An 11824-nucleotide genomic window follows, 5' to 3' on the forward strand; every position below is an offset into this window, starting at 1 on the left:
ATAACGAATCCACGGTCAACGGGATAATTCATTGTTAAACGTGGAATATATTTTGAAGCACAAAACAACGTTCGCTGGGACGCTCGGTATATACTACCCGTAAAGACGATGTGAAACTCTCTAAGGAGATCGCACGAATAAAAGACTGATGTAAACTTTCCTCTTCTTACGATTGCGTTCGTTTGTTGTATATTGGTCGGGTATACCAACAAAATTCCAACCGCCGTTGCTAGGCAGTCCCGCGTAGCGGCGACATTGTTTCTGCTCGGAGTTTGTTTGTTAATACAACGTGTGTCCCATAATATTGACACTTCTGAGACAAAACCACACATGACTTGATTTGTCCTCGAGCCCGTGTGCCGCTACAATTATATTTTTTTAAGGAGAACTATACAACTACTTCATACCTCTGTTAGGTAAAAACGTACATCCCGTGACAGTAGCTACATTCAGCGACCAGTTGTGTCACCTCGAGCCCAAACCCACTGTCACAAATCTCGGGCAAACATCATCGGATTGAATCATAAACAACTACTTCTAAGTTTTATTATTTAAGTACAGCTATAATAAATGGTCTATATATATATTTAGAACTAATTTATATCTATAGATAACACTCTTCGCCTCGAGTCATATTTACTATATATTCAATCAATTATCAATAAATCTTAATATTTAATAGATCGCTTTTTAAAACAACTATTCATACTATGTACATACTAATTGTTTAGTAACGTAACTGTTTAGTAGAGTAAAATGTATATTTACAATAAATGTCTTCTAATTTTTCTATCTATTTCCAGATCGATTTTAAATTTTACTACCAATATTATGATAGTTGTACCTTATTACAATACTATTGAAATTTCAAAAACTTTTGTATAACACATACTCATAAAAATTGTCTACGATAAATGTTGAAATAGTTCCACGAGTCACAATACATCCTCTAATTGTAAGTCTAACAGTTTCCTCGAGTTCCATGAACCTCTAAAGGCCACATTTATAATTCGCTTGCATTTTAACGCAAATACTTTAGAGCGCGTGTCATTTTTAAAAATGAACCCGTGTGTACGACCGCGTAGTAACATATCAAACATAGGAATTTCCGGTCCATGCATGACCGCATTCGCAATCGATGTTAGAACGAATCTGAACGAGGTAAACCACCCTATCCCTGGCACTTGACCAACCATTGGCTCATATGTTTATTAACGCACGATAGAAGAATATAACGCGCATCTAAACGATTTCATAACGCAATTGCAGCGAGGAGAGCGTCGTGCTTTGCATGCCAATCCGTCCTCGAGATTTAACGCTGACATCTTGTTGAGTTCATCCGTTAGATATGGTCAGTTCATTATGTGGCGTACAGGAAGATCCACGCGATCAATAGCGAGTTTGTCTTCCGGGAAAAGTGATACGTAACGTGAAATATGACGGAAATTATTATTAGAATATAAATTTGAAAATTTTCGAATGATTACTCAGAGGTTGGTTATATAGCAATTTAGAGAAATGAGATTTATTATTGCAATTTGTTGCGTTGGAAGTATAGTCTTGGTGATACCGAATAATTGAAATTAATTGTTTCTCTTTTGAAACATACTTTTATACGTTAAGTATAATATTTAACAATTTTGGAAATGTCCGTTTAAATGGTTTAAATGGCAATAAATTTGTTTAATAACTTGTTCGAACTTGCAGGAAACATTTACCCAACAAATTTGTTGATAAACAATTCTCAAGAAGCATAATTATCACCTGTCCGCAATTTTTAAAACGTAACAAGGATACATATTTTTGTCTTGTTTGATAATTTGCAGACAAACATAGAAATTGTTGTACATTTTCCCTTCCACCATTTGGATACTCAACCAGAGGTGTCATTATGGATAACGTACATAACGATTGTTCATTTGTCGCTATGCATTAAAAAGCGTTAACAACGCGAAACGTTTCCCAAGATAAGGTATCAACAAATAAGTCGTCCATTTCGGTGACTACATCGATGACAAAATTATCAAACGTAATACACATTGACTTCAGAATTTTAACAAGCCGATTCCATGAAATCTTTAATAATTTTGAAAAATTATTCATTATATCAGAATGTTAGAAACCAAAAATTCTCATATTTTTGAACATAGCGTCACGACAGTGTCGATTACGTCCGATAATTTTGGAGACATACTGGGGAGCTGACTTAAATTTTTTATTTCTAAAAAAAAAAAAAAAGGAGGCTTGATGAATCAAATTGTAGAAATTAGAAATCAAATTTCAATCTTTTATTTAGACAAAAGGTTAATTTCATCAGATAGAATCGAGGTTGACTTTTGATTTGTTATTAAACGTATCAAATGGTTTCTAAAATATATGCAAATTGATGATTGAATATTTTTTAATTCGTTTTTTGTCAAAAATACAGATCATCAAATTGTTTGAAAGATATAAAGGATCGATGGTTGGGAATACAGTTAACACTCGTTGAATTATGACGAAATCATTGCAGAACAAGCGTAACATAGTGACGAGCTTAAAGGACGGTGCTCGTGAAAGCGTTTACGACTTTTAAAACACGCGAAAGTGTGGAATAACGAAACGCGAGTTTTAACACCAGTTCTAAAATAGTCGCCACGCCAGGTCATAGACTTTAATACTTTCTAGAATGAAAATATTTTTCTATGGTGCGCGAACGATTGTAAATTTTCTCTGTATGAATACTACGGATATCATGCCAGCGGATTGCATCGAACACGATAATAACATACAATCATTTCACTGAATCGCTTTGGGAATTCGTTTACGTCGATCGTTCGATTTAACGTTTCATTTATCAACGAGAATTCATATCGTTGCAGTGATTTGTTATCGATTGATATCGGATTTCTTGACACTATCACGTTCTTGATCCCTTTTCTTTTGTTCTTTTGTGTCAAATTTTATCATCGCCAGGCTGAAGTAATCTGAACGAACGTCCTCATGGCGAAATATATCTAAAAGTTAAATTTACTCTGGGTCGATCGAGATTTTCAACAAAAACTGTACGATAATAAGAAAGAACTAAATATGACGTAAATCGGAGATCAAAGGTCCGTTGTCGTTCGTTTCGTGTGATTTTACACGTATCGATTTCGACGATCCATTCGTCTGATTTTGAACGTACGGAACTGACAATGAACGAACACGAGACGTCCGATTCGTAGCATAAATCAATAGAAACATATAGCGAAACATCTGTAGAAACTTTTTATCATTTGATAAGTCGGTGTGCTGCGTTTGCCGTAGAAATATTTCGATGACACATGGTTCATGTGATTTATCGAGATTGACGTTTAAATATTAGATCCGTGCAATACGATTAAAAGCGTTTTGATAGCATCGCCTTTTGTTAGACGGCTTCCATCAGATTGCACGTTATCATGTGTAAATCATATCATAACAGATTTACGATCGATCCGTCCTGGCTTATAGTCTATTATAACAATCGAATACTTAAGGATGAAATAATAACGGTTATGAAAATATATATAAGTCTTTTATTTAAGCGCGTCTGCAAACACAAAGGCACTCTAACGATAAGTCCTGTCCACATGTGAAATTCCGTCACCGTATCTGTTAATTAGTGGTATCAGTCTTTGTTACTTTTTTTACTTCTTATTTACACTCATTAAACAAAGCATAACAGTTATTGAATTATTAGTTATTTGCAGACATAAACATAGAAATTATACATTTATAGTTTTCAATCATCTATAGGCGACATTACTAAGTTACTAAATGATCCATACCGAAAGTGCCATTTCTTAAACTCGTTACATTGTTATGATTTTTTTAATAATACATACAAAGATCAGAGGAGAAAAATACGATAAGTATCATACGCTTCACTCGTAATCTTCGTACATAATGGAATCTAATCTAGGAATCTAGAAATTAAATTCTACTCGAAGCAAAAAGAATTAAACACAAGAATGTAAACGTATTTATATCGCTAAACGTGTAAATATCAAGATACCCACCACGTGCAATAAAACATACCAGCCATCCATCACACGTGAAAGCCATTCGAACCGCATCGTCTGAAACTTTTAATATCGTGCAAGTCTGTTTCTACGCGTTCATGCGAACTGATCATAAGCTAAGAAACCGTTTTACCATGATCGACGCTCGGTCTAAATTGAACGAGCCGGTTAACAAAGCGAAACAAAAACGAAATTGAAAGATTACAACTATTACCGTGGCAAAAAGTTTAATTACGTAGGCAGAGTCGTAAAAGATGGCAGCCAGGACTGCCAGGAGTGAATTAAATCGTTCGATACGAACAGCGTGGAACGTTGAACGGTTGATTAGCGAGTTAAAAAAGAATTCAACCAGACAAGTGTCACGGAGCCCTAGACGAACCAGAGGATTAGAGTTCGGTTTCGTTTCGTCCCGTCTCGTTCAACCTATACACAAAAGTCCCTGAAACGAGAACTGCCTACTTCCGAGTAATAAAGCCCAATGCCGTAATCATCGTGATTTAACGACATCGACCTAAGTGCCGCGGAGCGTCGGTCGTGCGAATCGTTTTCCCGTCGTGTTTCTTTCTGAATACGAACGATACATGTACAGAAAATAAACAAGCATTATACGGGCTAGTCCGCAAGAACGCAACCGTTCACGTTGCAACCTTATCATTTTCCATACTGTGTTGCACAGTATTTTGTCTCTATATGTATAGATGCACATATACGTGCGAATAAGAAGAAACGTTTAGAAACGTAATTCGGGGATTAGTCTTACTGCGTCGGTGGGAAGTAAAAGGCACTGTGTGTACGACTGCATAAAACTTTATACAAGTGATTCATTATGGTTTTCCAAGAGATGCCTTTTTGATATTAGGTTCAATGTAGCGTTGTGAGAAAATTTATAAATAGGTTGTCGTTCCGTTAACTGCTGGTTCGTTTCTACAGATTATTGCTATTTTTCGAATTAATATTTCACGATATACAGGATACTTGCTGTAACTGGGTCAAACTTTTGTTTTCAGATATTACGAGATAGAAAAAAATTGTATTAAGTAGCATTAAATTGTTTCAAATATTCGATACACTAACTGGTGAACGTATCCGCTCCGGAAATGGAGGCGTTTTGAAGATTACTCCTACTTCTTTAAATCGAACTATATATTCTTTGATGCAAATTGATTGATGACAAATGAAAACGTATTGAAACTGAAACAAGTAACAGACGTTTTGCACTGATAATCAGAAACTATTATATGCAGCAACGTACGGTAACTCGGTTACGTTGATTTGTAATTAACTTATCTTTAACGATGATATGGATTACTCATAATATATGTACACAAGATATAAAAACTATTTAAAAGCTTAACGAGCAGTAAATTCGCGTTGTCAGCACAACCGAGTCGTCACGTACGCTAGCGTATAGAAATTTCAATCAACCACGTGTCCATTTCATAAACTGCTAAAACTTCAAAGAGTCAGAAATATTTTACACTACTCGTCAGAGAATAACTATGTTGACGAATTACCATGTAATATACGCTATAACGTACGAAAGTCTAATTATTTACACGTGTTGTTGTTACCATGTTAATCAAATACCACAATGCGAGCTATTGAAACATGGAAAGATAATGAGAAACGTTTAAAGATACGATAAGTAATAGACTTGCTACCCTGACGCACAGCAACTATTGTATACGCTAATGTAGAAGAACTCGGTCATTCATACTCAGGGATCGTTATCATGCTAGCGCGTCAGTGCTTCACAATACGATCCGATGAGGCGTGTGCAGACAAAGAGGAACGTTTAAAAACACGGCAAAATGCACTGTATCGTGTTCACCGATAGAATTATTCATGCTGGGTTGTTACGTTGAAACGAACGTTTCTTCTAATTGCTATAAATTATTCGACGTAACGAAGCTTCGTGATTTCAACGATGATCTTTGGTGCTTTAATAATACATCGATAAAATAAATAATTCAGCTGGATTCTCATCGCAGAAGACGAAGAAATAAAATTGAGAAACGTTTCGAGGAAGTTGAAAGGCATAAAATCCCGTTTCCGCTGAAATTATACTTCTTTCGTGTATTGTTCCACTTCCTGGCGAATTACCATGTCGTTTATTAACAAACTTGGCCACCGTAGTTTAAGGATTCTTGGTAGAATCTCGAGGGCAGAATAAAAACATATGTTGCGATGGTGAGTTATGAAAATAGATAGAAATACATGTAACTTCGAAAGCTTTATATTCAGATAGATATTTAACTTTTCAGTTAAAATTCTGAAAATCTTTTTAGATATCACTTTTCAATAAAATATAAACATTCATATTTCACACATTGTCCTATTTTCGGAAATTGAAGAGTACCTCATTTTTAAAACGTATCACATATTATCATTTCAAAGATATTGTGCTGTTTAATCAATTTTAGATTAATAAGCGTTAATAAACATTTCCTTCGAAAATAATGTTCGTAATTAAAATGGAGTATTTAACGATTTTAAGAACTCGAAGAAGATGGTCGTCGATACCGTGATAAATAATTCAACAACCGCGCAGGATTTCCATCGAAGAAATTTAGAATCATTTCGACGAAGCTAAGGACCGTAAAGTTTTACAGAAATTATAATTCCTTTCTACGTTTACGCGAAAAAGTAATAAACCATTTATTGGTGAAACTTTCGAGTGATTGCGTTTTATTACGAGTTAACGCGGCATTGTGTGTTTAACTACTTCGTCTAAACAATCTTTCGTATTTCAGAAAATAACTAAGTGTATCGTAACGAGAACTTTTGTTGAAAAAACAGATCTTAAGAAATTTTGAAAGTTAAAATGTGTATATCCAATTCCAATTCCAATTTTACTGAAGAGCTTCAGGATTTTTAATTATATAGCACTTCCATCTAAATTATCTATTCTTGAAAATTATATTAAATTGATTACTCGTAAATGATATTATTGTAACATACTACAACTCTGAAGCAGCAGAATAAAATGATTTCACCGGAAGAAGATGAAAACAATTTTAAAGAATACAGTATAACAAGCCAATCTGAGAAAAACAAAAATCATCATTCTATGTAAATAGCATAGTGCTTGCCAATAAATTTCTCTTCTGAGTATAATATTCGAGACTATAAATTATCACGGTTTCCATTAGGAAAACGAGAAGTCATTCCGAAGAAATTCGGAAACAGTAAATCCTGCGATCACTGAGGCATCTTCTAGAAAACCGATTATCTTGGGAATAACTGAGAATATTTCATTTACTCATTCTCACATGTCAATTGTTCTTATCTCAAATGAGTAACCAATTAAAGATTTCGAAAGATACACCTCCAGTAAAAAAAAAAACGAATTTATTTATCAAATGGCTCATATTAAGACAATGATTAAGAATAACGAAATTGCGTTTGATGTTTTATTTTTGAGAAAATCCGCTTCCGAAACTTGTATACACATATTTGACTAATTTCCGACTGAACGAATATATCTTTCTTATAACCTTTTAATAAAGCATTTGTATTCCCTTATTCTTGCACATAAAATATGCTGTACAGTTGTCTAGAAAGAAAGCCTAAAATATTCTGTATATATATTTCTTGGCAAAGATCGAAACTGCACGTAAATAATGAAATATTCATTAAACCAAGAAACTGTTCTTCCACGGCCAGTTATATCACTAATTATTACACACAGCGTTACGTATTTAATTAATTTAACGCGAGGATAACGCGCATCTCATTAACGCTCACGGCATCGAAAGTTATGCACGACGTTGCACTTCTCTCTGATAAGTTGCACGCTCATTCTGAATTTCATAACTCGCGTAAGCTCGGGCACGGATTAATCGCGGCTCGACATTCGCGGAACCCGCCACGATCCATGGATTACTTATCGCGATCGCACGATCAGTACGAAACATGTACAGTACATGAGTAGAAACATGTTCCGAACGATTTCGAACTGTTTCAAGGTGATATCATATTTGCCCTATATTCGATTTTCTGGGTTAACAGGTACTCATAGGATCGTTACCAATTCGTCGTATCTTGGCACGATTGTCGTGAATTAAGTGTATCAGCAAATGATGTCGAAATAGTGTTTCCTTTTTAACCCATTAACATTAGAACTATCAAACTGGTCGAAATGACTGGTATTAGGTTTCTTGTTTTCGCAATTACTAAAAACATGCAAGTATTTTTGATAATATCGATGTTTACTGTAACATGCGAGTAATAATATAATCTATTAATCTAGTAATAATAGTATCGTAATTGATCACAGTCGTTGGAAGCTGTTTGTATAAAGATAATTTTGCAATAATTTGTTTTACTACTCTTAATCACCTGGCATTATGAAGCGTATATGTGCAAGTTAAATTTCATTTAAATTGGTATTTATCACAATCATTTTTGTTTGCTTATCGTTTAATGTTATTATATCACTGCTATCGTTATTGTGCCTTTATTACATATTTACTTCTTGATTATATATACCGAGAGTTAAATCACACGCGGTTTTTGACAAAACTTTATGATATACTGCCGTGAAGTTTAGCAATAAATTAACTGTCGCTTTTATCTTAGGGCAGTGAATCTCACTTAAAATAGAAAAATAAATAAATAATAAAAGTAATTTTTATAATTATATTTAAAAATACTACATAACTACTAGAAACACTACTAAATAATACAAAATAGAAATTGAAATGAGGATATGAGTATGGCTTTACTAATGGATATTACCCAAAAATTGTCTATGAATTCGCCTAGAAAATTATTTAATTCTAGAATAATAAAAATTTTAGGAAATTTTTACAATTTAAGTAAAAGTTGATTTGTTAATACTTAAAGTTTGAGATCTGAATATAAATAACAAGTCAGAACGATTTATTTGAAAATCGCATTTAAGATTCACCAATACTTGTTGGAAGGAGTGATTTTATGACTAATATCCGTATGTAGCAATATCAGGTTAACATATTGATAAGAAATGCATGTCTGTTAATTCATCATATTTTCTCCATAACTTTCCATACGTAAATTTATATTTTATAAACATATATTAATAATAGTATACAGATCTAATGATAAAGAAAAAAGTGACTTTGTAGTATTCAAGATCAATGATTACAGTAATAACTATTTAGTTTCGCCATTGTGTTTTCCCGCCTCGATCAGAGAACTTTTACGTAAGTTTGTATGTTTTCTTATATCTTCGATAGCTATAGAAATAATTGAATGTATATACATATCTATATCGTACAATATTTATAACCATTCGCATAAATGATGATTGCATTATATTAACACGTGTAAACATTATATACCGAGTAAAACGAATATAATTTTCAGAGTTAATATGTAACTGCAGAATTTGAATGATGCGAATCGCCAATACAAACATATGAATACATACGATGGAGAGCATTAACGTTTCATCTACGACACATGTAAACGATCAATGACGAGAATTCATAGTCTTTTTCAATTTTTCTGCTACTATGAACGTACATTTTATTTTTATACACTTTTCTCAAATTCTAGTTAGATTTACATACTTCTTATTACTAACGGGTATTGATATTTAGAAATTAACTGAGGTTTCTCAGACAAGAAAACATTAAAATATTTATCTTCTGTTGGCAGTAAATAATTAGAGATCACTTTAGAAGTAGGTTTTACCCATCTATGCGTGTATATAGTTCGAGGGTGACTCGCACGAAGTTTGTCGCAAACAAAATGCTTGCATCGATCACTAATATTCACGTGCGAATACATTTGGCTGCTAGTAACGAAATTGCACGTCAAATTTTTCGATAAATTTGTTTCGCCTATCTTAAACCATTACCTTTTTATGTTTTTGTTAACAGTATTTATTAACGGTTTTGTTAACAGTACCACGTACTTCATAAAATATTTATACCATACATTACAATCGAATATAAACACATTAAAAAGAACTACATATAAGTTGAAAAAATATTTACGTCCGTTTAACGACTCAATTAAATTCTTAAGTGGGCAATATTAAAAGAAATCACGAGCAACGCTCGACGGAACAGTTTCTAACTTGCACGTTTAAGAATTTTGCTATCTGAAAATAGACTAATTGACTTATGTAATTCGGTAAACTCGGTCCCTCGGTTTTCAAGTGGGAACGGAACTGTACGATTTCCACGACAAAACTGTGCATGCATTACGCGAAAGGATCTTTGATCTCGCCGGTTACACATCCGTGACAACGTGTTATATACACCCTTATCGCCAGGCGCATTTGTCTCGAGGGATCCTTTCATAAGGGGACGGATGCAGCCAGCCGAACGATTAGCGAGCAGCATCCGGCGCCGATCTAAAAGCCCCCTTTTCTGTGTATATGTAAGCATCGAAGAGCCGGATTACAGCCGCGGAGATTTCAGCGGCAAACATACCGATTCTCGAGTGGCCAGAAATGGGAGGATCCCACTCGACGATGATTGACGTTTATTATACGTTCGTAAATCATCCTGGCAAATGTCCACAAATGCGTGCAACAAAAAACAAAATCTTCTCTAGTTCCAGGATCTCGAAAGAATCATAGATATTTCGAAAAGAAGCTCCGGTCAAAGAAAATTGGCGCAGGGCGGAGCCTAGAGTTTTCGTGCTCGGAAAAGCGCAGGCGATATCGCTTCCTTCGGGTTACCGGCCCTCTGATCAATATTAATACGTGACACCGGCGAGAGGGTGAACTGGTAAGACACACACATACACACTACAGTGTATCAAGCGAAGCATGAATTGAAAAAAAGGAGCGGAAAGAGGGGGAGGACGGAAGAAAAATTATCACGCGTTCAATCACATTTGAAATGGTACATAAGATAGATGAACAACGATAGGGCACACAAGCAGTGAGTAAAGGAAAGAAAAGTAAAGTAGACCAGAGTGGGTACGAGCGAAGAGATAGGCTGTTGATAAGTGTGTATTTACCGCCAATCTAGGAACGTCCACAGCCTCGTCGGTGCAGCCCACCTCAATGGTTAAAACGCGATAGTATAGGCCCTTGTTTCTTGCCCTAACACGCAGCATGCAACACTTTTGTGTTCTCGTAGACTGGTCCACGGCACGTCATCGATAGAATCGTTCGCAGAAAATCACGATGACTACTGTCAACGATTCAGAAGGGCGCGGAGATCAGGGTTGAGGCACTCTATTCACTCACGTACACGCACTTTTCTTGTCGATTGTAATGCTTTAGCGATTCTCTGTACGTACACGAAGTCACAGTTGTATAATTGCCACTGTCGTTAGTATTAACGTATATCGGCGTGTAAAGATTTACTTGTTTCTTAATATTACGCGTACTCGTTACAGTGAATGAAGATTCGAAATTGTTAGCATACAAGTATCGGTACAAGCGGAATCGCTACAGAACAATTCGACCTCATACGTACGATCATGATACGTCCGCGTATTGCATTCTTTCAAGACCAACTGCCGGATCGCGATTTTTAGTTCTTTAACTGTTTTAGTGGTGCCCTCCTAAAGCAAGCGTAGTCCATGAGTATGCAGTATATAGAAAGTCATTCCAACTTGTGTTTCTAGTAACATTTCCACGTAGCGGCAAAACAATAACAGATTATACTGCCTTTATGTCAAACGTGTTCTAATTTCTAATAAATATTAGACGAACAATTTGTTACACTAACTTTAATCATGACATTAATGTTGATATCTGCACATGGGTTATATTTAAACTATTAATGAAAAAATATTTTTTAAATATTAATATCAATATCCATCGTGATAGATACCCATTATCAGTAGTA

The 11824-nt window shown here is 34.8% G+C and overlaps 1 protein-coding gene across 6 annotated transcripts in view; it reads right to left on the reverse strand.

The window, feature by feature from the left end:
* The window catches only part of LOC126916369 (GTPase-activating protein skywalker), a 40402-nt gene extending 28890 nt beyond the window's left edge, over window positions 1-11512 (reverse strand). For 3 of the 6 annotated variants that reach the window (XM_050722097.1, XM_050722098.1, XM_050722100.1), the window contains exon 1: window positions 10986-11512. The gene's annotated coding sequence lies outside the window, so the exon portion shown is untranslated. The remainder of the gene's footprint in view (window positions 1-10985) is intronic. The other 3 variants (XM_050722103.1, XM_050722101.1, XM_050722102.1) reach the window with 1 other exon arrangement.
* Window positions 11513-11824: the final 312 nt, after the last annotated feature.

This window comes from Bombus affinis, chromosome 5 (genome assembly GCF_024516045.1).
Source record: "Bombus affinis isolate iyBomAffi1 chromosome 5, iyBomAffi1.2, whole genome shotgun sequence".
NCBI classification, from domain to species: Eukaryota; Metazoa; Arthropoda; class Insecta; order Hymenoptera; family Apidae; genus Bombus; species Bombus affinis.